Source organism: Podarcis cretensis (genome assembly GCF_951804945.1).
Source record: "Podarcis cretensis genome assembly, chromosome: 7".
Lineage (NCBI taxonomy): Eukaryota > Metazoa > Chordata > Lepidosauria > Squamata > Lacertidae > Podarcis > Podarcis cretensis.
In genome coordinates, this window is record NC_137176.1 from 33,617,674 (window position 1) to 33,643,794 (window position 26,121).

The 26,121-nt window shown below is 41.5% G+C and overlaps 1 protein-coding gene across 7 annotated transcripts in view; it reads left to right on the forward strand.

Moving 5' to 3' along the window:
- Positions 1–26,121, forward strand: part of LOC307220151 (uncharacterized protein) — a gene marked incomplete at its 3' end in the record, with an annotated part of 350,445 nt that overhangs the window by 40,754 nt on the left and 283,570 nt on the right. For all 7 annotated transcript variants that reach the window (XR_013840712.1, XR_013840713.1, XR_013840714.1 and 4 more), the window contains exon 3: positions 21,687–21,750. The remainder of the gene's footprint in view (positions 1–21,686; positions 21,751–26,121) is intronic.

Genomic DNA, 26,121 nt, shown 5'->3' on the forward strand with positions numbered 1-26,121 from the left:
ATATGACCTTGTAAACAAGATATGAGGTGGTATACTTGCTGGAAAGGAGAACATGGGTCAAATACTGCCTGCACCTTTTTTAAGAATGTGAGAAGAGTCATACTGGATTGGACCAATGGTCTGTATAGTCCAGCATTCTGTTTTCACATTGGCCAGTCAGATGCCTGTAGAAGCCCACGAGTTGGACATGAATGTAGCAGAGCTCTCCTGTTCACGTTCACCAGCAACTGGGACTGAGGGGCATACGGCCTTTGATATGGGAAGTAGTAACACAGTCATCATGAGTAGCAAAAATTGGTAAGTCTTTTCCTCTGTCAATTTGTCTGATTCCCTTTTAAGTCCACCCAAGTTGGTGGCCGTTGTACAAACTGCAGTAGTGAATGTGATATTAAAAACTGTGCAACGTGTGAATATATACTTCCTGATTCCCCCACCCCCAACATTGAGGGTCCCCACCGATTATGAGAGATGGAGCAAAACTTTTCCCTGTCTGCTTCCTCAACAACATGTATCACTTTATATACTTCTGTCATGTCCTCCCGCACCTGCTATGAAGTTCTGAACATTGCAAGATTTCCTCTTAGGGGAGTTGTTCTAGTGTCTTGGTCATTTTGGTACACATTCTAGCTGAGCTTCTGCTACTGTATTTTGGAGAGAGCTGGCCATCCTGACGTCCACCCTCTCTTGCAGTCTCCCCCAGCCTGGTGTCCTCTAGATGTTTGGCTGTGACTCTCATCGGCTTCAGCCAGTTTTGCCAATGTCAGGGATGATGGAAGTTGTATCTGAAATACCTGGAGAGCTATACCAGGTTGGGGAAGGCTTCTCTGATGCAACCAAGCATTACTGCCATGAAGGAGTGATACTACAGTACAGTGGTACCTCGGGTTAAGTACTTAATTCGTTCCAGAGGTCCATTCTTAACCTGAAACTGTTCTTAACCTGAAGCACCACTTTAGCTAATGGGGCCTCCTGCTGCTGCCGCGCCGCCGGAGCACAATTTCTGTTCTCATCCTGAAGCAAAGTTCTTAACCCGAGGTATTATTTCTGGGTTAGCGGAATCTGTAACCTGAAGCGTATGTAACCTGAGGTACCACTGTACGTTATGTAGAATTATATGTTATGTTATGTAGAATTATAATGACCCAGATGACTTTGAAAGAGTATACAGAGCCAACAAACAAGATTTTTTTCTGTGTGCGTGGTAGCACAGGGGTTGGCATTTGAGAAAAGAAAATCCTTGCATGGTTTTTGAAACATGTTTTCTTTGGCAAGGTACCTGTGTTCTTTTGTGTATTCTTCACAATTGGGGTGTTAAATCAAATTACTTATCAGAAAACTGCAGGAAGGGCCGAAACTCTGTGATACAGGAGCAGCTTTGCAAGCAAAAGGTCTCAGATACAACCCCTGGCATTTCCAGGTAGGGCTGGGAAACACTCCAGTCTGGAAACCTGGAGAGCTGCTACTGTTAGTAACTGCAGTAGATGATAATGAGCTAGCCAGATGAACCAGTGGTGTAACTTGGTATAAGGGAAATTCCTGTGTAATAACAAGCTGCATAATAAGTAAGCACCCATTATCTTATTTTTGATTGAAGCTAATTACCGCAAAGAAATAATTTTATTGGAATAAACTTTTGTAAGGAAAGACATTAAAAAAAACATGTAAAGTGCAATTTCCTACATTGGAATGTAGTGTTAGTTGGCGCCTGCCTGTCTTGGGAGATAATGAAGGAGGGCGCCTTTGGAGGTGAAGTTGAACCGTTGCAGGGTTGCAGTGCCTGCTGTGGCTCTAGAAACCAATATGGGGGCTACATGTGTTGCTGCAGATGCACCATGGCGTTTCTTCTCTCTGCTCTCCTCCCAGCAGTCATTCCTCCTCTGGTCCTAACCACATATTTCATTAAACCAGGCATAGGCAAACTCGGCCCTCCAGATGTTTTTGGGACCACAACTCCCATTGTCCCTAGCTAACATGACCAGTGGTCAGGGATGATGTCTCAAAACATCTGGAGGGCCGAGTTTGCCTATGCCTGGATTAAACAATCAAATACAAACAGTTTGTTTTATAGGTATTAGCAGATATGTGAAGACGGAGATGATAGTTTAAATGAATTTGAAGTAAGTCTGCTATCCTGTAGTAGAGATGTTGCAATTCAACATCTTCAGAAGCAGCTATTTGCTGATTTTGCCTAGTTTTTACCTAAACTCAGGGACGCAGGTGGCACTGTCGGTTAAACCACAGAGCCTGGGACTTGCCGATCAGAAGGTCGGCGGTTCGAATCCCCGCGACAGGGTGAGATCCTGTTGCTCGGTCCCTGCTCCTGCCAACCTAGCAGTTCGAAAGCACGTCAAGGTGCAAGTAGATAAATAGGTACTGCTCCGGCGGGAAGGTAAACAGCGTTTCTGTGCGCTGCTCTGGTTCGCCAGAAGCGGCTTAGTCATGCTGGCCACATGACCCGGAAGCTGTACGCCGGCTCCCTCAGCCAATAAAGCGAGATGAGCGGTGCAACTCCAGTCGGCCACGACTGGACCTAATGGTCAGGGGTCCCTTTACCTTTACCTTTACCTAAACTCAGCTAATGCTATTGGCCATTGCATATCTTTGAAATGGGCTCGAACTGTATGTGCCATGTGTGATTTTTATTTTATTTTAAAGCTGCCCCTTTTACCATTCTAATGCTAAATCTTTGCTTTGAGTAAAATGAAAATTGATTTAGTGAGCCCTTTTTTAAGCTGAAGAAACTAGTCTTTTCAATTTTGACTTATATGAAGATGTTCCATGCTGGTGCTACTTCACCCCTCCCCTCCCGTAGGTTTAGTGGCATTGCACACACACACACACACACACACAAAACCTCTCTTCCGTTACTTAATTATTGCAGCTGTTCCTTTAAAAATAAGATTAGCTTGAAAAAGGTTTAGGTAGGAAAAGTCTGCAGGAAGGAAAACAGTCATCCAAGCAAGGTCAACAAGGAGCTGAAGCTTTATTTGACTGGAATGTTAACTGCGGCTCCATAGTAACATGTATGTTGTCTTGCCAAATGCCCTTATTTGGTTGCGGTACAGATTTGAAAAGATTCATTTACACTAGGATGTGAAACAACATCCCCACCCCCAAACCCCCTTTTTTTTGAAGGCTATGGTTTGGTAAAATCCTTACTTTTGCAATAGGAGAGCAATAGCTTTCTCTCCTTGCTCCCAACCCCCTCCCCCAATAGAAATAAAAATAAAATAAAATAACACTTCGAAACACTGGTTCAAATTTATTTATTGATTTCTTCTGGTTGTAGCATTGTCACAATGCCCAAGTGGTTGAATTACTAAATGAGGCAAAGTAAGGATGTATTTTATCTCTCTGAGTATTTTAAAGCTCTCTTCTTGGATGTGCAAAGCAATCTGCTTGCACTAAGGTATTCAGTGCAGAGGAAGATGTCTGTATTTTGAGAATTTAGAAGGCAATTAAGCTTTACAATGGCAGATGTAGTCATTAGAAGTTAATTTGTATTGTGAAATTATCTAGCAGTTTCAGAAGCCTGATTGGCCTCTCAATTAAATGGCAGTTGCCTAGCATAGCATTCTCGGATGGGCAGGGGAAACACACCTTTTGTTGCTAATACTGCCTTGGTGGGTGTTTACTTCTGCTGTTTGGCCCAACAATAAGTGAGGGAAGAGAGATGTGATGCACTTGGATTCTGAGGAAGATGTAAGCAACAGGCATGGGACCTCCGTAGCAATTTATCAGAGTCCATCAGGACAATTTGTATAACAGGAACATAGGAATGACCTCATCCCAAATCAGACCATCATCTATCTAACTCACTATCTACACTGACTGGTAGCAGCTCTCCAGAATTTCAGACAAGAGTTCTCTTCCAGCCCTACCTGGAGATACCAGGGATTGAACCTGGGACCACACAAATCAGATGCTCTAGCACTGAGCTATGCCTCTTCCTCAGTATTCCTAATACTTGTTAGTGTATGTAGTAGCTCTGTCCTTTGGCTTGCGTGTCTGTTCTGGGCTTCAACCCTTTGCTTCTGGGCTCTGTGGTACCATTTGTGATGAAGTGATGTCGCTTCTATGCACACTGCAAAGTCAATTGTGCAGCATTTCTGCATGTTGAGGAGCAAATATAGGCTTCTTAAAGAGAGTGACCATTTCCCTTTGGAAGTCTGTTTTTAAAGATTTTTAAAAGGTGAAAGTAGGTACCGTAGAGATGTAAAACCCATTGCACTTGGTGTAATGTACTTCTGAGCAAACATACCTAGAAGCAGGCTGCAAGTGTCTAGAGAAAAGAGATTTCCTGGACCCATATTTATTTATATTCTTCTCCATCTCTTATATTATTTATATGCTGCTCCTTCATGCACCTGGTGCACTCATTTCATTCCTGGGCCGATTTAAACAGTATAATTGGCTCAATATTATGTCTCAACTGGCCACAGTTTCTCATTTCATATCAGAAAGGGAATCAACCACGTCCACTCAGTTTGTCTAGGGCATTGTAGGGGCTGGTTGAGCTGACCTTTCTGCCTAAGAATATTGTTTTCCTGTGTTTATTCAGCCATCTTAAAAAAGGGGGCAAGATCTGGGTTTTCCTGTCCCTCTGCTTTTCCTAGGCAGAGAAAGGGAGATTGAAAGAGTGTTGGTGCCACAGTAGACTATACATTGCATGAATAAAGGGATTTAATGTGATTTCTTTTATACAAGATCAGGACTGGGCCATGTCATTCCTGGGGAGTGGGCTTTAACGCTTCTCTTTCCCATAATCTCAACAGAAACCATTCTTCCAAGATGCATATTTGCACCAATGGCAGTTTTATCTCCTGGGGCAAATAGTAGCTGGGGTTTGAATGGGTGAGATTTCCCCCCCTAGAATGACAGCGTGAGGGGAATGTCTTAAACCTGCTTGCTGCACACAGTTGTCCCTATCCTGACTGAGCTCCTCAAGGCTGATGATGTTAAGTGCAGTCACGCACATGGTGGTATAATCTAGTTTATTCCTTAGTTTAGCCAGCGGAACACATTCTTCAAAATGGAATCTAGCATGTAATACAAACCTCTATTCTGGAGGACACACACGAGTGTTTATCTCCTACATCTCCTGTCCCAAGAAGGAGAATACAGTGGTACCTCGGGTTACATACGCTTCAGGTTACATATGCTTCAGGTTACAGACTCCTCCAGAAATAGTACCTCGGCTTAAGAACTTTGCTTCAGGATGAGAACAGAAATCACGGAGCAGCGGCATGGCAGCAGCAGGAGGCCCCATTAGCTAAAGTGGTGCTTCAGGTTAAGAACAGTTTCAGGTTAAGAACAGACCTCCGGAATGAATTAAGTACTTTACCCGAGGTACCACTGTAATAAATTAATAATAAATTTTTATTTATACCCCGCCCTTCCCAGTTTAAAAACTGGGCTCAGGGCGGCTAACAGCAAATATAAAACATTAATTAAAATGTGACTTAAAAACAGCATAAAATACAACATAGATGCAGCGTCAATGTCAATAAAACTCAAAATTTCAGGGAAGAGAGATCTCTGACCATGGGGCCTCCAGAGGAGATTTTCGTAGCCTTTTCCTTCTCATTTCCAGGAGGGGACAGAAAGAGGAGCAGCTGTTGGTATTATAGTGCAACTGAATGCACCTGGTTCTTTTCATATTTGTGGTGACACTGGTGGTTAGATGAATCCTTGGAGCTGCATTTGTGTAACTCTAGTTGTAGCTGATTATGAGCATAGTTTGATGCTTTTAATATTTTCTAATGGAATAATTAGCAGCAGCTCCGTGGAATCCCTAGAATATTTTGAAAAGCATTACCAAGCAGTATTCACTTTAATATGGAGATCACGTTTAAGAATGTTCAAAAGGCCTTTTCAAAAATCCTCAGATTCAAGAGCTTTGACAGAATTGTTATAGGTTACTGTGTCAACGAGGAATTGACGGACTCTTAAACCTCTGGATTATGCTGCCATGTGTGTGTGCTAAATCTGCATTCATTTCACACTCATTTCAAGATTCTCTAAGGCAAACTTTAATTTTAACTCCTTTCCTGCCTGTATTATTATTATTTTTTTAAAGTGGCTTTCCTGCAATATGACTTCCATAATTTTACAGTGAACAGGGAAGTAGGGTCTGCAGTGTTTAAAGCTTCAAAACACAAGCTATCAACACTCTCACATTAAAAGTTAAAATTCTAGCTAGGAGTATTCCACACCTTTTGAACTCTATCCATCAAAGTACATCAAGCCATTGTAAAAACATCCATTGCAGCTCTTCCATGTTATTGAACTAAGCTTCTACTTTTTTACCACCCCCTATTCTATTCTTGGCTTCCTGAATTAATGCATCAGCTAATAGTGGAGAACTAGGATATATTATGGTCCCTTTCAATAGTCTGGAAGCATGTTGTTTGAAATCTGAACACAATGGCAGAAGTGTGTTGTTCACCAGGCTAGCTATCTCAAATAAGGATGTCCTACGGCTGATGCTTAAGACTCTTATTAGGAAGTCCAACTCATTAGGAAGAAATCAGTGGTATGAGAGGCTGGATGAGATGTGACCTTTGCCTGTTCCTCCATACAGAATATCTCTGGGTATGCAGCTATATAGAGGAAATCCAATCTGATTTAGCATGTGCCTAGGTACAGCTGCCATTTCTGGCGATGAATCATTTGGTCACAGTTGCTGAAAAATGTACTGTGGTGCTCTCTCTCTCTCTCTCTCTCTCTCTCTCTCTCTCTCTCTCTCTCATTGTAGCATATCTGGAAGTTTACAATTGTGGCAGGCCGCTCTGAGCTTCATAGTAGAGATGGAGTCGTTCCCCCCCCCCCGCCCCAATGTACAGGCTCAAGACCATGCTACATTTGTACAATCCTGCAACCACACGCCAATGAAATGGTGTTGACTATAGTCAGGGGGAGGGGGAGTGTTGTCAGCAGCATACTTACTAATTGGGTTTTCAGTTTGCTCTGCTTTGAAGAATCCTCAACACCAGAGTGAAAGGTGGAACCTTTAGAAATATGGCTACACTTTGATAATTCCTTTTTTAATGTTACCTTCCTTTTAAGCTCATTGACGCATGTCCTGTAACTTCACCAGAACACTGCCATCTCGTTAGCATATTCTGCTAATTCTGAAGTGTGTGGCATCAAAAGTAGCATGTTCACACCTTCCTCTGCAGCATTAATTACTTATGAAGGGAATCTTAACAGCTAGTGTACAGTGGTACCTCTGGTTAAGAACTGGATTCGTTCTGGAGGTCTGTTCTTAACCTGAAACTGTTCTTAACCTGAGGTACCACTTTAGCTAATGAGGCCTCCTGCTGCCGCCGTGCGACTTCTGTTCTCATCCTCAAGCAAAGTTCTTAACCTGAGGAACTATTTCTGGGTTAGCGGAGTCTGTAACCTGAAGCGTCTAACCCGAGGTACCACTGTATATGGAAACTTCGTGCATTATTATTTAAGAGACAGCAAGTTTTAATGCAGCAGAGCAATATATTTGTTTATCTTGAATAGTGAGGAGGGTTACTAGTAACATCCAGCACTGAAGATGGTCTCCCATTTCAATGAGGAATTTGGCTATGCAGCAACCACAAAACCTGGCAAATATAGCGGCACTGCTAAGAAGAGGCTGCACACTCATCCATACTGCTGTTTGATGTGGATAATCGGCTTCCTGTGTACCTCCATTAATTCTCCATTGTCCATATCACGCTCTCCTCCAAATCACTGCCTTCCCACACTTTCTTCTCCCTCATGCCAGATTTTCTCATACTAGGGATACTCATACTCGGGAAAAGAAGAGGGTGTGAGAAAATCCAGACTGAGGAAAGTGTGGGAAGGCAGTGATTTGGAGGAGAACTTCATATGGACAGCAGAGACTTAAGGGAGGTGCAGGAAGCTTATTAAGCACAATAAATAACAACATGGACTAGCCCTCACTTCACTATAGAGCTAAATGTGAACAGTTGTCAAAGTGTGTACTTGGTGTCTTGCATCTGAAGGCATTGGGAGCAGAAAGCCTTGTCACAGTTTCTTAAACTTTTTTAAAATTTTATTTCACTGATTAAAACAACAATAAGAGTTATCACTTCTGGCCTTCATAGCTTTATTAGAGTCTGCAAAGAGGAAGAGAAGGCAAGACGGAAAGGAGCAGGAATATAATTTGAAGGCAAATAGAGACATTTGTTGTAGTTGTCAGCCATGGAAAGACTTGACTTAATTTTGCCTTTTTTTTCATCTCATGCTTTTGAAAGCCCCAGTGTGGTGCATTGCATGATTCCCAGCCCCCTGAATATTAGCATGTGCGTTTTCATGATTATTGGACTGCTGTTCTTAAAAAAAAATCAAAAAAATCACACCAACTGCTGTGTCCCCCTGGACAGCAATAATTATGGGCTCTGAAAAATATGAGATGAAACGAGGTGGGTCAGTGTTTTGAGAAATATCTCAGCAGGGTTCTGAAGTCAGTTGGAGTTGAACAAGGTGACTTTGCTTCCTTGCCACGGCCAATCTATTGGTACTTAGTCCCTTATTCACTTTATAACACTCAAAGTTGTTATTGTTGTTGTTGTTGTGTGTAGCATTATTAACATGAAGACTGAAATCTATGTAACTTTCAAAAATGTGGTTAAATATTTGACTTTATCTCTGCCAATGGATTTATACAAAAGATAATAAATGAGCTTCTTGATCTGTGTGAAATAATGGCTAGATGCAAGTGGTTGGGTGTTGTGTTGTTGTTGTTTTTTGGGGGGTGCTTCTTGTTTGTTAATCGACACAACAAAGGGCAACAGATCCAAATGAGTTTGAAATGTTTCTTTCTCTTCTCAGTTCTGCGTTTTTCAAACTCATTAATTTTCCCAGCATTGGATAAACTTCAAAAGGCACAACAGAGAAGAACAGTCTTTGTTTTGCTGTTTTAAAAATTATCTACCTGACACTTAGTGTCATAGCAAATGACCTAGCTCATTATTTTTCCAGAACTGTGTTTATGTTGCCCTTTCTTTTCTGCCCTGATACAATTGTATGGACAAGCTTTCTCAAGTCACCTTCACTGTTACTTTTGTACTAGCTCTAACCTCCTCCTGTAACTACTCCCCATTCTTTGCCCTTGAGTCGTATTCATCCTCTGTCACTCTGCTGAGTTCAAGAGTCTGCCAACAGTAACAGGCAGGGGGAAAGGGGAGGTAGGAGAATTAAGACTGGGAGCTCAGAAATGCTGTAGCAGCACTTCAGGATTAAGATTTTAATAAATTTCACCTTGCTTTTTTTAGGATCCTCCTTCTTTCCAGTACATGGTATTTATAAATCAGCTGTTGAGCCACTGACCTTGTCGGTTGTCCCACTTACTGATTACTGTGTGTTTTCTAGTTGGTCCTTATATTTTTTATTACTTTTTTTGCTATGATTACAAATGCACACTAAAATAGATGTTGGAGTGCATCTTTATGGAAAATAAAATGTCCAGTTGCCTTCATCTACACATAGAGAGGTTGGCTTGCTTGTGTTAGCCAGAGAAATCTGTGTTAGCAGGATCGTTTCTTCTCTATTTTTGGCACACTCATCTGGAGGGGGCTGTTGGATGGAAGATCTTAACCTGTTGGCAAGGGATTTGACTAGATGACACTTTGTTCCATTCCCAGTTTTTTGGGTGCAATTCACATCCTATTGAAATCAGCACGAACACTCCCCAGTACTCCAAAAAACTCTGGATTGTACCCTGATTGATGCTTTAAGTATTGATGTTGTTTTTAGTGGATGATGTGAAAACTCTTTCAGAGAAGTAGATGAAGGGAGCTTTTGAAATTGGGCTTCTCTGCCTTGCCAGCTTGAGCTTCAGAGCTGTGTGTGTGTGTGTTCCTCTTTTGCTTCCTAAAAAGATGCATTTGTAGTAGAGTACTACTCAGGGATGCGGGTGGCGCTGTGGGTTAAACCACAGAGCCTAGGACTTGCTGGTCAGAAGGTCGGCTGTTCGAATTCCCGTGATGGCGTGAGCTCCCGTTGCTCGGTCCCTGCTCCTGCCAACCTAGCAGTTTGAAAGCACATCAAAGTGCAAGTAGATAAATAGGTACCGCTCTGGTGGGATGGTAAACGGCGTTTACATGCACTGCTCTGGTTCGCCAGAAGCAGCTTAGTCATGCTGACCACATGACCCGGAAGCTGTATGCCGGCTCCCTCGGCCAATAAAGCGAGATGAGCGCCGCAACCCCAGAGTCGGTCACAACTGGACCTAATGGTCAGGGGTCCCTTTACCTTTACCTTACTACTCAGATCCATGAAGCTTCCTTCCTTCTTTTTGCAAAGGAGAAAACGTGGTTACAAAAATCTTGTTTTGTGAACCGCCCTGAGATAATGAAGGGCAGTATATAAATCTAATAAGTAAAATGGACACTTTGAAAACTTTGATTACCAGTGACGGTTGCCCCACATCAAACTTTCCCACAGTTGTGTTTTTCAACTTTCCATTACCTTCCTGATATATTTTTTTAAAGATGCTGAAAGAAATTCAAGTTCTCATAGCTTGCTTAAAGTGGACAGAGTCCAAGAAAAAGGCAGTTCTTTTTTTTCTTTTCTTTTTTTACTCTGAGGCATTCTTTACTCAATAGCTCATAAACCGTTAAGATGTTGAGGGCAGGGCAGCGGATAGTGCCCATGGCCAGCAGAATAAGAAATCTGTGTTTTTAGCCCCCACTTTTCTCTCTCCCTTAATGCTGAGCATTTCCTTGGCACCGATTTCCTAGTGAAGAAATTGCATGGGGACAGAACGAGGAAGCGTTAGGCCAGGCCTGCTTCAAACTGTTCTCATGAACTAAGTGACTGCATGCGGAAGGGAATAATAAGCTGGCTGTCTCTGCAGTTATGATCTGGCTGTGTGAGTCAATTGGTCTGCTAAATCCATTACATTCTCATGCCGTTTAGATTAAGAGGAAAGAAGAGCGCTGACCTCTGGCCCAACAGTGAGATCACAATTAAAATCCTGAAGTATTTATAGAGCTTCCCCAGTTTTCTTTTCATTACATTTTTAATGTAGTCATGGACTTTCCTTCAAAATCACCACAGTTTTAAACTTAAAAAGCAAACATGGCTTTTCAGTAGATGAGATTTCACCCCCCCCTTGTTAAAGCTGTGTTTATCATAGAAAGCTACAGTACATCAATTTATGACCATCAGTCCCTCCAGCTCATTACTGTCTGCACTGACTAGCAATGGCTCTCCAGGACGTTCAGATGCAGACTTTCCCAGCCTTGCCCAGAAATGGCAGGACCCAACTTAGGCAGGACCCTTTTGCATGGGAAACATATGCTTGAGCTATAGCAGATCATTAATGGCATGGATCATTGGTTTCTAATAGGTATGGACCTGCATTGAACAAAGCTGTACTGAGTGCCTTGAGTACAGGGTGCTTCTTACCCTTGTTTCATATTGATAAATTCAATTAATGAAAAGGTTCTTCAGAGGTATTTGACTGCCCCATATGTTTGAGGCAATATCACGCTACCAAAACATCTTAGATGTTAGAAATCTGCCCACTCACGAAAGTCTCCAAGTACCCCCCTTTCCACTTTTGCAGGCAAAAATAGTGCCCTGAAAGTTTTAGGACAGCTCTAAAACAAACAAACAGACAAACAAACAAACAAACAAACAAGCAAAGACAAGCCTGCCCGTCCCTGATCACATTACACAAACTCCCAAATTACATGGGACCATGAAGCTGTGGAAACAGGGATCTTCAATGCCGTGTACTTTAGTTAGGTTAGTTATCTGGGAGAATTAGGAGTTGCCAGCTTCTTCCCAGATTTGCACGTTCATTCTCACTGCACCTGTTGAGTGAAGCTAGAGGAATCTCATAGTTCCAAGGCATGTATGGAGTGCCAGCTGAACCATGCTCCTCTGTATTTGGAAATGCAGCCAGGATCTATTTTAGTGGGGGCTGGCTTTATGTTAGGGCCGCCGGAACCGAGTTATCTGTGATGCAACTGGTCACTTAGTTAAGAATTTTTGTTTTTTTTACTTCATTTGGTGGTGGACAGGGGGGGAATAGTTGCTCCCTCTGCACCCCTATGACTATGCCCATGAACGCAGCAGCATATTGATGCCTCACACCATTATCATGGTTATGATTATTGAAAAAGCTTTTGTTTTTAAGCTCAAGAACTGCAGGTAAGTGGCTTTGCAATGCCAGTGTCAAAATGCCTCTCTTCCCTCACCAGCCACCCTGTATTTTCATGAACCCCCTATGGCATTCTAACTATGTTGACCTGTAATAGCATGGAGACTTCGGGGCTCTATTTCTTCCAAATATTGCCCATTATACAAATGCTTCATATAGCTATTGCTAATAGGCACTGACATAGTGTGCTGCACGTAACCTTGTAAAGGTGTGGTACTGAGTCAGCTCCACATTTTCCAAACAGCTTCCTCGACCTATCTCTGTATATATTTTCATTTGCACATGGCTATCATGGACATCACATTTGCACCAGCCCCTCCAAGACATTTGTTCTGCTTCTGCTTCTGCTGCCAAGATGTGACTTGTGCTATGAGATCAGAATCAAATTCTGAAGTGGAGTCATCCTTTCAGTGCAGATCAGCGTGGGCAGGAAAGGTCATTGTGCTCTTCCTTTGGGATAAATCTGCGGTGAGGTGAGGGAGGAGGAAGACTGCTTATGTTCCCTTGACCAAGATTCATATCTTCGGCAGCTTTTGAAAAACAGGACTTAATTAGATATTTGTGTAATACAGAGGATAAGGCCTATCAACTGCTATTAGCCATGACTGCTAAATGAATCCTTGTTTGGGAAACAGACTTCTAAGCCAGAAGAAACCGGAATAAAGAAGTTACAGCTAGATTGAAATTTAATGAGCTTAGGTTACAAGAGGGTAGGCTTTGGTTAAACAGGTTCAGGGTTCTTGTATTAATTCACAAGGCCCTTAATTTGTTTTAAAGAGATCTCAGGATATCTCAGGGACCTCTGGATTCCTTATAACCTTGCCTGATCATTTGTTAGTGCCCCCTCCATGGCTTGTGATGCATGGTTCATTTCCACATGGAGTATTCTGGGCCCAATTTTGTAGAACCCTCTTCTAGTTCAGGTCAGACAGGCCCCCTCCCTGCTGAATTTCTGGTGCTTAGTGAAGACTGTTTTGTTAATTCCAGCAACATTTTAATTGAAGTCTGATAGGCATTCGGCACAGAACTGTCTTCATGTCACATGGAGCTGCCACTGAGGCCAGCATTACAGGAGGTGTAGTAGCTCTGGATTTCTTATGTAGAGCAGGCACTTAGACTAGAGGGGCCTACAAGACCCTCTCCAACTCTTCTAATCTGTGACTAGAAGACCACACAGTAGTAGCCTTTGGCAAAGGCCAAGGAGATGGCAGAGATATTGAAACCTCACTCACCGATGCTAAAGGTTGGTGTTCCAATTGCTAGACTTAGCCTTTTCTGGCAGAAATTCAATGTATGTAACTGCTCCCAGCATGGCACAGCAGTGGTGGGAGAAAATAAGTTACCTGTTCCATGACTGTTATGAAACTGTTAAAGACACAGTATTCCCAAACCTGGCAGACCACCTCCCATTTTCAGATTTTTCCAGATGCTGCCCACAGCTGTAGTTTGCAATATGAATCCTACTTTTAAAAAAATGAAACCTAGATGCTAAGTTCTATTCCAATAATGAAGGTGTGAAATGCCCACAGCTTTGAATATCTCCTGCTGGTCAAAAAATGCTTCCGGATTCCCTTCAAGCTTTATTAAGTCAAAATGTAACAGGTTGGTTCAAACTAAACAATGCTGTTTCCTCTAGGAAACATTGCCTAATGATTACTCTTGAGTATCCTCCCTTCTTTTCTATTTTAAATTTGCATGTTGGGGGTGACCGCTTAAAATGAAATGTTCATGTTCTCTATGGGTGGTCAGAAAACAGGAGACGACTTCCAGTGTTATAAAGATGCAAGTTTGTTTTTGCATGGAATCTTCAAAGGCTTCCAGACTTCCTTGCATGATGATACAGTCAGGAAGTTGCGTGGGAGGAATTTTCTGAAGCTGTTTTCTATAATGGGAAACGTACAGCGACCATCCCCCCCCCCTTTTAGCTGCAAGCTAATACAGCTACAGATTCTTTTGTTTTTGTTTTTTTTAATATTTGCTTTGTCCCAGAAACCTTTTGATTTTTGCATTAGTTGCCCTCGGTGTTTCTAGGTGTGCACTGTATGAATTTAATTTGGCTATGTGGAAATACAAATGCTGCATTCATGATTCAAACCGTTAATAAGATTCTCAGGCTGGGCAACTTCAGCGGTCGTACCTTGAGGTGCCTCGTTCTGGGACTTATTCCAGGCCATATGTTTAGCAGATTTCTATTTCCTGCATCTGATGCATAGAATGAAGGTTAAAATTACAGTCTCTAGCTGTACAACTTAAGTACAAGTGCTCGCAATTTCTCTCGGGAAGTCTTGGGAGAGCTTATTTAGTCTGGCATAAGTGATAAGGCCGCTGTCATCTGAACTGGTTTTGACAGCAGCATGTTCAAATGCATTTTGGATAAATATGGTGCACTTATGTATTAACTTACAGCTTGTTTGTTTGTTTATTGTCTCCCCCTGCACCCTGCACTTTTCACTGCAAAAGGCTCCCAGAGTGGTTTAGGGAAGATAAATAAAAAAACACAAGATGGTCCCTGTATGCAGGCTTGCAATCTAAAAGACATGACAGCAAAGAAAAATGTGGTGGGGAGGAAGGAGGCAAGGAAGCAAACTCAGGTGCCAGTTCTTAAAGTTAAAAAGTTCTTATAATGCCCAGTTGGGGTGGAAACAGTTGAGGGAGAAAATAAGCAAAAAACAAAGCAAAACCCAACTGTCTCGGGAGAATAAATAAAGTGGGCCTTTTATCTCTTCTGCCGCGGCAGCTAGATGTCATGACTGCTAGATGACAGCTGAGAGAGAGGAGGAGCCAAATGGAGTTTCTCTCAGCTGAGCTGTGAGTTGTAGTCTAAAACTTCTGGAGGGCACTAGCTTAGTGAGGGCTGGCTTAGTGGGCTTTATCACATGTCAAGGGTTCACAGGGAGTCGTGCTGACATCTGCCCCAAACTACTGTTTGGTGGCTGTTGACAGATGAGGGCTAATGAACTGTAGATGAATTGGAACATAGCCGCTTCTGATCATCACCCTTCAGGCTATGGTGTGTTGGGGTGGATTTACTCAAAGTAGACCCACCGAAATGCATGAACATGACTAAATTAGGGCCATTAATTTCAGTGGGTCTATGCTGAGGAAATCTTAGTTGAGTGCCACTCTTTATTGCTGTTTCTGAGCAGGTGCAATTTGCTCAGTCGCTGGTGTGTTTTTTATCACCTATATGTGATACAATCACGGCACCCAGGAATAACATGGCACCAGCAGCCCATGATTCTATAATCCCTGGGATTTTTGAGTGTGACGCACAAGGGAGTGGTGCTGGAGACTGCCTGGTAGCTGCAGCTAGCATAGCTATAGAACTATTGAAATTCTGGGTTTAATTAAAGTGGCTGCTCTTGACCCCTTTACAGCCCATGATAGCCCTGTGACTTGCAATAACTCAGGGAACATACCTTTTTCTTAGATGTAACCCCTGCTGTCCACTATGAGGGCTGTTCTCATGGCTGCCCTGGTTCTGTGAGCCCACCTTCCTCAAATGCCAGCTACAGTTACATTTTAGGCAATACGAGAACATCTCATATGAATATTCTCACAAAAACCTACATACCACTTCCTCCATTTTTTTTTAAAAATATTTAATATAAGTTCAGTTTCCCCTTTATTGCAAGGAAGCTCGCATTGATTTGGCTAATTGGGATGCTGCTCAGTCAATTACATGGGAAAAATAAAATGTGTTTAGTTTTCTTGGCAATATGCACTCCTGTTATCTATTTAATAAGCATCTGGGGCTCTTCTAATTGTAACTGGAGATTGCCTTGCGTGTTCCATGCAAACCAGCTTCCCATGACCTCTTTTTTGCTTGCTGTCAGCACCACTGGCTCTTCAGGCCTTTCCAGATAACTCATTTTCATTGCAATAAATATGCAGTTGTTCTTAATTTGTTGCATGAGAGCCAAGCACCATCCCTCAAGTAGCATTTCTGTTGCAAGGAAATTTCATCCGGCACTCAAAATGCAATATTTTGTGCCACAGGAAATGTAATTAGGTAGCATAGCCATTGCCATGACGGCTGTATTTTATGTGGCTGAACAAGTGTTATGCAGATGTATTGGGTGTGGTCTCTCACCCATTTCCCCCATTCCTGTGCCCATGATGTTTAGTGATTCTGCTATAATAGTCCCTAATATACCAAAATATCTGTTTTAGATACTGAGTGCATGAACTCCCATTGTGTATAGGAATCATAGAATCATAAAACTAGAATATAGCATAACTTTTTCCTAAATAAATAAATAAATATCAGGAAAGTTCCAACACCCTGCCATCTAATCATGAACATTTTCTCTTTCTTTTATTTTAATTGTTTGAAAGCTGTGCCCCTCTCCTCACCATAACTGAATTTGAATTATAACAGGGGATGTATAAGTTGGAGATAACAAACTAGGCTATATGCCTGGGTAGTTAAGTAGTGCTGATGGTAGTGCTTGGACTGGAGATAGGAAGGACAGTGGCAGAGGAAGGGAAACAGTCCCATGTTGATATGGCTGATTTGAACTGGCAATTGGCTGATGCAGATCAGGAGCAAGGAACCTGTGCCCATAGTCCTGCAGACGTGTAGGTATTCAATTGGATCGCACACGAGCTGATCGGGATCCCAGACACATGCAGCCCATGCTAAATGGGTGGGCATCAAGGGGGTGGGGCAAAGGTAGAAGGCCTTGATTCCATGCATGCACCCCCACATTGTATAGTATGTTATACACAATTCATCCACTTGTGGCAAGGGAGGGACTCAGTGGTAACACTCATGCTTTGAATGAAAATGGTCCCAGGTCCAATACTGGCAGTACATCCAGTTTCACCTGTGAGCCAAGAAAGGGGTTCAAATCACCTGCCATGTTTTCCTTTTTGGCACAGTTCAACTGAGAAGGTCTTCCATTTTCTTATGCTGCTCCCATTCATTTTCAATATGCATCTGCTGGAGAAATTCCTGTTAAATTGTGTCTTTTGACCATTTTAAAGCAAAGGTGTTTGTTCTGTAAGCAGGGATGGACAAATATGCCTTTTTCGAGTCTGTGACATTTTCGCATGTCATTACCACAATTCTGTTCCATTCCATTCAGTATTAATCCTCTCTCTCTCAACTGCCCCCTCCTAAATAGTGTTCAAATTGTGTTGGATCTTAACTCAGAGCCAGTGTGGTGTAGTGGTTAAGAGCAGTAGATTCGTAATCTGGGGAACCGGGTTCGCCTCTCCGCTCCTCCACATGCAGCTGCTGGGTGACCTTGGGCCAGTCACGCTTCTCTGAAGTCTCTCAGCCCCACTCACCTCACAGAGTGTTTGTTGTGGGGGAGGAAGGGAAAGGAGAATGTTAGCCGCTTTGAGACTCCTTCGGGTAGTGATAAAGCGGGATATCAAATCCAAACTCTTCTCTCTTCTTCTTCTCCTAGCCTTTTGAGAACAGAGTGGCTCCTCCTGTCCACGGAAGGCTTTTGGTGCAGTGGAAAATCCCACTGGTTGAACTGGGGAGAATGCAATTTTTGCACATTTCTTCCTCACCCCCCTGCAGCTCTCACCATCCATTTGTTGACTATCGTGGACAAAATGTTAAGCCACAAAATCAAGCTCAAGGATCCTGCTGTGATCGGTATGCTGGAGTGACCAAATTTCTCAGAAATCGGCAACACCTACCATTTGTTTCACACCTGCAAAACATTTGTTTCATTATGTCCTTTTATTAGGTGCCCCATGGCCTGTGTAGGAATTGCTGGCCTTCTGTGAAACAAATTCTATAGATCCGAGGCCATGTAAAGAAAAAGCAGCTATTTTGCCTTTTATTATTTTACTTGTTTCTGTGATATTTCAAGGGTGGGTTTTATAATTGCTCCTTTTACAGAAAAGACAAAAAGGAAATGCAGTTCTTGTAGGAACAAAAAAATGGACATTTCCAACAAGTAGTTCTCCAGTACTGATCTGAAGATTTGCTTACATGTAGCAGACATGAGGGCTGGTTTGGTCTACTAGTCCTTTTTGATTTTATGGAGACACCAACCGCCTACCAGCATATTGTCATCAACAGGGTGTCAGTAAACTGGTAGGATGAGTGTGCTGTTATGTGGGCTCTTCGCTCCTGGAAACGAGACATATGGATGAATGTGCTGTTTCCTCTCATTCTGTTTTGTGTTCTATTCTAGGTTATTAATAATATGGAAGCCTTCATAATGAAGAGATTTCACCAAAGCCCTTTGGCTCTAGGGGACATTGAAAAACATATACACATGGTATAGCATTGCTTTGCTTTTTTTTGTAGAACCCCACCCTACTGACTTTGAAATCACTTACTTTTCTTGTTGTCTTAAGAAGATTTGATCTCCACGTACCTCTTATGAAGTACTTGTTACCACAGCATTTAAGGCTTAACTCGGGAATTGTGAACTTGTGGTCTTTCAGGTGGTGATGGACTCCAATTCCAATCAGCCTCAGCCAGCATGGCCAATGGTCTGGGATGCTGGGAATTCAGTTAGTGTGCAATTACGTTGATGGAAACCTTGAGAGAGTTCTTTGCTCTGCAAGGCCACCCACTGATGTGTTAAAATACAAACAAAACAAAATAGTTACATCATTAGGGGGTTCATGGCATAAGGGAGGGAAACACGTGGTTCACATGTGGACTGCTCATATTCAATCCTTGCGAACTTCAGCTAAAAGGGTCAGATAACAACAATACTGTAAAGATACTGCACCTTGCAACCTTGAAGAGCTGCGGCAAGTCAGAGTAGATGATACTGCGCTAGATGAACAAGTAGTCTGATCTAGTATAAATCAGCTTTTGATGTTCAGGGAAATGTATTACTTCCAATTAACCTACACCCCCCAATGGTTTATAAGCAGCTCAAATGAACAGGAAGCTGTACCTCTCTTTTGGGGTACTCTCCCTGATCTCCCTAAGAGCTGATTACATAGCAGCATACAATAAATAATTTACATTGGAATGGCTGTTTTGTATTATATTGCTGTAGCATAAATATTCCTTGTAGTAGTGGAAAGTGATCTTTAAGGCAATCTGATGGTATTAGAGGACAGTGCAGTGGGTTTTAAAAAACAAACAATGGTTAAAAGCATGAAACTAACAGTTCCTTTCCCCACTTTGGTTCAAGAAAGGGAGGACACTTCTTTCTGTTGGGAAACAGTAAGTCAAATACCCTTAAGAGGGATTTGGGGAATTGACGTGCTTTGCACAAATTCTTCTGAAACATGAACATGTGTGGTTTGTGTGTACAGTTAAATGCTTTTTAGGGTGGAGGTTTTTCTAAGTAGGGCTGTGTTGCTCTCTGTTTAGAATGAAAGAGACAGCTGCAGGTATCCATAAGAACTAACTCTATCACAGTGACAGAATGAAAAAAACATTCCTACATGTGTTACAGATTGCTTAGAACTTGGATAAGACCACTGGAAAAATGATTTTGCACTGCAGTCCAAGATAATCTGTGGTATGCATAACACAAGTATATGTGTGCCTAAGGAGGACAAGTTATTTTAAAGAGCATTTAACTGCGCTTCTTAACAGGAAGGCCCTCCTTGATCTCCTAGCTACTTCCTTGGTCCACTTTGGCAAACAGATCAAACCAGAAACTATTGAATCATTCTCCAATGGCTGGTGTTTGTGCAGAGAGGAATTGATTTGCAACTGAAGCGAGGAGCTATCCAACCCTCTGTGGCCACTTTGAAATGCAGCTGGGCTACCTGCTTGTCACCAGTCAAACACATGGTATCATATGACATCACATTGAAAGTTCAAGCTGGGGTGGCAAAGGAATCAGATGCCCAAAGGCCTGTTTTTATTTCTACCACAATATTTTCAATTTTATGAAGGCAGATTTTGGAGCAGGCCAGTAGTAGATGGAACCTTCAGTGCGTACTTGGAACTATGCTTTGGTTGAATTTGTTGTAGAAAGATAACCAGTATGTGAGGAACTGGAGTGCAAAGCTTAATTTCCAAGAAGGATACCTTGCAGGTATACTAGATGCTAACTCTTCATTTCCAACATGCTAATCTTCTCTGTATCGTCCCAATTTTAGTATATGTGCTGCTGAAGTGAGCATGTTGGAAATTTAAAGAAGTAGAAGGCACCTTTCTTCATATGTGGTGGACATTGAAAAAAGTTAAAGTATACTGGGTATATTGGAGCGGAAATTTTTGTTGAGTATATTGAAAATAATTGTGCACAGTTAAAAACTCTGGCAGTATTAAAGTAATTCAACAGTATAACATATTTTGAACTGATGTAAGATGGGAAAATCAAATTGGATGAATATATTAAAATATGCAGGAATGGTGGATAAGTTAAATGAACCTTGGAAGGGGAGGGAGGGAGAGAAGTCAATGAACACATGGTATAATAAAAGATGTTTAATTTGAAATGTAAAATTTGAAATTTGAATAAAAAATATTATTTAAAGAAAATATGCTAACTCTTCAATAATCAAGGAGAATAACAGCATCTTGAAGAAACTGGATCCCACGTCAGTTTATTGCTCTAAGAAAGTGGAATCTCGGTTATCTTTAATTTTGTCATTGTTTTGTAGAACTAACTTGATGGCTGTATTACACTACTTCAGACAAAATTTAAGCCCAAGACACCACTGTGTCAGAAAACTTCTGATACAACAATGTGAATTTCCAATGGAAATGATAGGAGAGAAAAGCCTTGAGGAAAACCATATGTTCACATTTTAACATGAATAAGTCATCTCCTCTGTAAAATGTAACCATAATTTGGAACCCTTCCCAGGAGAATTGATGTCGTTTCCCTTTTCTTGTCTTCAGTGTAAATGATGAGAATCATTTTGCTTTGCTTAGGTTGTAGGAGCAAGCCTTTTAATCTGTCGGTCTTTCAATATAAATATATATATTTTTCATTTCCCCCCCAGAACAGGTGGGAAGGCTCCATTCTGCTTGTTAATTATTCTTTTAATTTCTTTTATGGCTTAGTCTAAGTATCTGAGGGCTGCAAATAAGTTTGTAGAGTGTAAAATGGAATGTTGGACATCAGTCTTGTTGCAAGCTACTCACCCAAGCCAAATAACAATTCCTTCTAGGTAAAGTAGCACATTGGGTCCAATACTCCAGCTGTCCTGTGACATGGGATTGTGTCTCTTGTGACCTAGTAAAAGTTAAGAGCAAGTGCATTTGGGGTGTTCCTGTAGAAGGCTGTATTGTTCCACCATTATCAGAATGCAGTTGTACCCTGTCAACAGGTACACTTGAACAAAATTTGTGGTTACAATCTCCATGATGAGCAATATTTTCTGATGACATCGACCTAATATTGCTGATGACTAAATGGAATCGGATTCTGTGAAAGAAAAGGAGCTTAAAAGTCACGGTTGAAACTGAGAAGCATACTTAAGGAAATAGTTTAGTAACGCTATCGATTTGGCTGGTGTTTACTGCATTGCTTTAGGATGTAATATATGACAGCCCTCATGTTATAATTCCCCCCTTCTGCGTTGGTGTGATGTGGCTCTGTTCTTTTCTTTTAAACAGGGTTTGTCCCAGATACCATTCCATTATCACAGGAGAGGCGTGGTTGCTGGTAAACATCTTGCAGGTAGGAAATCATCTATGAACATTCTAGGATGTTCACTTCTGGGATTCCCCCAGCATTTTAGCTAGAGCTGCTTCACATTTTGTACGAATCTTTTTCCATTGGCATACTCAAAGCATGTATACAGAGAGTTGAAAAATCCACATAAGCAATAATTACACTTTGATTGTCTACCCACATGCAAGTTGTTAACTATTAACTACTGTGTAGGAGTTTTGTAACATGGGGTGCTCATTTTCATAAATTTAGGTCAGAAAACTTCTTAAAGTTGCTTTGGAAATATGGAAAAATATGGAAAAATCATCAGTTTTAAACAGTTTTAATACAGGATCTTCTACAGGATCTTCATGGATTCCTTCTCCTTTCCTCCCTGAGTTATAAAGGGTGTTTGTTAAATATTAAAAATACAGCCTAATAAGACCTGCAATGCTGTCCTAGGGTTCTTTTGAGAAATTCACCCGTTCTCTGAGGAACACATCAAAGGCCCTTTATGAACAGTTGTTCACCCCATGCATGTCTCTCTCTTTCACCCACCCACCCTGTGAGAACTCTATGTGGTTGTCCACATTTCTGTCCTTAAAACCCTTTTGTGTGAAAAACTCAGACATTGTGTGTGTGTGTGTGTGTGTGTGTGTGTGTGTGTGTGTGTGTGTGTGTATAACAGATTCTAGCATAATACTTCCACAACTTCTAAATGCGGTAGCAGGAAAGATCAAGTGGATGACTCATTCTCAGATTGGATTGTAATTTTAGCTAAGAAAAACACATTCATGATGTTCCAACAGCTAACGCTTGTTGCAGGGATATTCTCTTGACGAGGGCTATCATCAATCCTTGCTGAACCTCTTTCATACTGCAAGATCTGTTACTGAGAAAAGCAGGTGTTGAAAGAGATGGTGCATATTACAAAGACATAAAACATTCCAGGAGTTGACTTGCAAAAAAGCAGAGCCAGCTGGTGGCAGAGGACAGTAAATTCAGTGTTATGTTGATCCTGCTTTGTTGGCAGACAACATCTGGGCAGCAAAGTTCACACAGCTGGATAAATGTTGCACCCTGTAGTTTCTTTTTCCACTTGGACTGAAATGGAGGTGTTGGGCATATAATCTGACCTGAACACGAGGCCAAGATGGTGCTGTGCAACAGTATTTCCATTCTGTCTGTATCTGTCCTCGTTTCCCCTCATCTCTGCCTCCTCGTTGAAACAGAGAATGGCGAGACAACTTGGTGCTTCAGATAAACAAGATATATAAAGCAGATGATGTAATGAACAACCTGCATTATTGTACATAACAATTGATCTGAATGTGGAATTTTGTAGACACACTTCCTTCTGGAAGAACGATTTGGAGAGCAAGCCGTAATCTTCCAGTGGCTCTTTGTTTTATTTCTCCATGTATTTACATATAAATGTATTTATACCTTGTATACCTGGTCCAAAAGCTAGACCACCCAAATTGAAATATGAACATAGAGCAGTGTAAGGCCAGGTGTCTTTCTTTAGACTGAGCCTGTCTCTTGTTCTACTTATACCACTTTTGCTGTATGCTTTTGCATGCTCATCTCAATGTATCTTCAACTGCTGCTGCTGCTGTTGTTGCCTTGGTCCCATAGCCATATTATATGGAGGAGTGGTAGCCTTCTGGCTACAGAAGATTGGGAAACACCATTCTAATGGACAGATGAGATCAGCCCAATCTCGTGCCTTCCAGATGTTTTGGAATGGAACAGATGGGAGTTAGAGTCCCAAACATCCTGTGGACACCAGAATTGGGAAGTGTCCCAGAAATAGACATCATGAATGAATGTAATCAGAGAGAGAGAGAGAGAGAGAGAGAGAGAGAGAGAGAGAGAGAGAGAGAGACTCTGGGCCAAATTTAGTGAAATTGTTCCATTAGTGGGAGCCAGCACAAGAGCTCCTGCTAGAGCAACAGGGCTTCCCCCCCTCACTCTTTTACACAGAATGATCAGTAGCAAGATACTTACATGTGCGTATGCACAAAAGGGGCACAAATCCATAATTTTGCAAGCTATCTAAATCAATGTGTAAATTAGGAACTTCCGTGAGAAATTACAGTGTGGTCTATTTTTGTGTTTGAGGATATATCTTCCAAGCAATGTAGAATCCTGATTATTGCACACCTCACAAAAAATTGTTTGCATAGAATTGTAGAGTTGGTAGGGACTCTTGAGAGCCATCTAGTCCTTCCCCCTGCAATGCAAGAATCTCAACTAAATCATGTGTATAGAATCATAGAATTGTAACGCTGCTCTTCTGTGACTGGTGTCCAAAGGGCAGAATCCTCTAGCTTCTCAAAGCGCATACTCCAAAACCACTATTGAAGACTGGACAGTCTTCTAGAATAGCATGTGATGCACCTGAAAAGGAGATCAGGACTCCCAATGCGCCTTCGGAAGCTATTTTCACATGGGCACTCTTTGGATAACAGCTTTTTTTTTTAATGTAGAAGAAACAAAAATGTTTCCCATTGCGCCATGTTGTGCCCCTGTCCTAGTCTTGATAAAGATTTTTAATGCTGTACTCTTGAAAGCTTTTAATAATTTGTACAGATTTATCATGGTCCTTTCCCAGGCAAATGGAAGTTTGTTCATTTCTTTTTCACATTCATTCATAAATACAATATTGTAGGGTACTTCCTACACCTCAGATGTGGGAGAGTTGGCATTATGTGATAGTTGATAGCTGTAGGTTGGCAAAAAGACAGCATTTTCCCTTCATCTTTTTCCTGCTTTCTAAATATGCCTGTTCACACTGCTGCCAGAGTCTTCTGCAGACCTCATAGTCAGCTAACAGGCTCATGTAGGTCTCAAAATGAAGACAGCTGGGCCAGATCATGCCAATTGCTATTCCCTTTCCCAGAGCCAGCCCACTTGTTGCTTCCCACTCTGAAAACATTCGGAGAGTTTGTCATCCACAGTAGTGGAAAAAACATATGGTGTTTTGAGCAATGACGATATCAACAAAGGAACTTTTCATTTAAGAGCAACGGGGATAGATATGCAATCTGAATTATTCATAAAGGGGGAAAATGGAATAGCAATTGAGATCACTAAATCTTACGGGGTTTATTCATTAACTATATTCAGCTGCTTATACTTTTGCACTTTCCCTTTCAACTGAAAAGTATCCACTTATTTTGGGCTTAATACGCACAGGTGAAACAAAAAGTGGAAAGAACCGAAACAAAAAGTGGAAAGAACCGAAATCGTTTGTACTTTTATATGCAAATATTCTGCCATGATAAATAGTGTAGTGGTAAATTTGGAGGTATAGGTGAGCATAATGGCATAACCCATTAAATTTGGAGGTATAGGTGAGCATAATGGCATAACCCATAACCATATTTCCAGGGCCACCATATTTCCAGGGCCAGGGTAGGAGGAGTCAGATTTACATGGGGCAGGGGGCAAGGCCAGCAGACTCTTACCTTTATTTTTAAAAAGTGAGTACATTGGACATCTCTGAAGAAAGTTAGGGCACAAAACATGAAGGTAGCTCTCATGCTTTGGTACTCTGCAGGCAGCACAATTCCTAAGGACACTTAATCACTTAAACACATGGGTGTCCATAGCTGGGTCTAAGCGGGGGACAAAGCTTCATAATTATGCAGGATAACCTCTACCTTGAATTTTGTGCACTTACAATATGATGCTTTTTGTTCAAAGGAGCCATGGAAACCGGTGCAAACATATGGCTAGATAATAAAGGAAGACAAATGGGTTTAATTTTTGCAGCTGTCATTTCCCAACTTCGCATAAGTAGGAGTGTGGTACCAGTCACCACTTGTGGCACTGCTGCCCAATCCTTAGTATGGTCTGATGTCATAGATCACCCACTCATGCATATAAACAAGGTTGTCTAAAAATATATTGGTTTATATTTTTAAGGATACAGAAAATGCATTGTGTTTGAAAAAATGTTGAATGCATTTTTAAAAGATAAAAAGGGGATTGCAGATAGCATGTGTTAGGGATTGAAATGTATTTGAACCCCTGGGACACTGTATGACTAACTACATGGTTCATCTATATTTAAGCAACTACGTGTTATCTTGCTATCCAGTTATATTCTTATTCCCATTTCTCTCTTCCACAATCAGCTTTTAATGCCCTGAATGTTATATACCAAATATGGTGGGGTGTTTTTTTGTTTTTTAAGAAGATAAATGGTGACCCATAAAATAGAACATTATTGTGTCAGGTAAAATATATAGGCTACAACACCCGAGTTACTGTCATGTATCATATTTGTTATTGGTATAAATACACTCCATTCCTTTATGGCTGGAATAACTGCAGGGTCACCATGGTTTAGCTAGCGAACATTAATGCAGTTCTCTTAGACCTCATGTG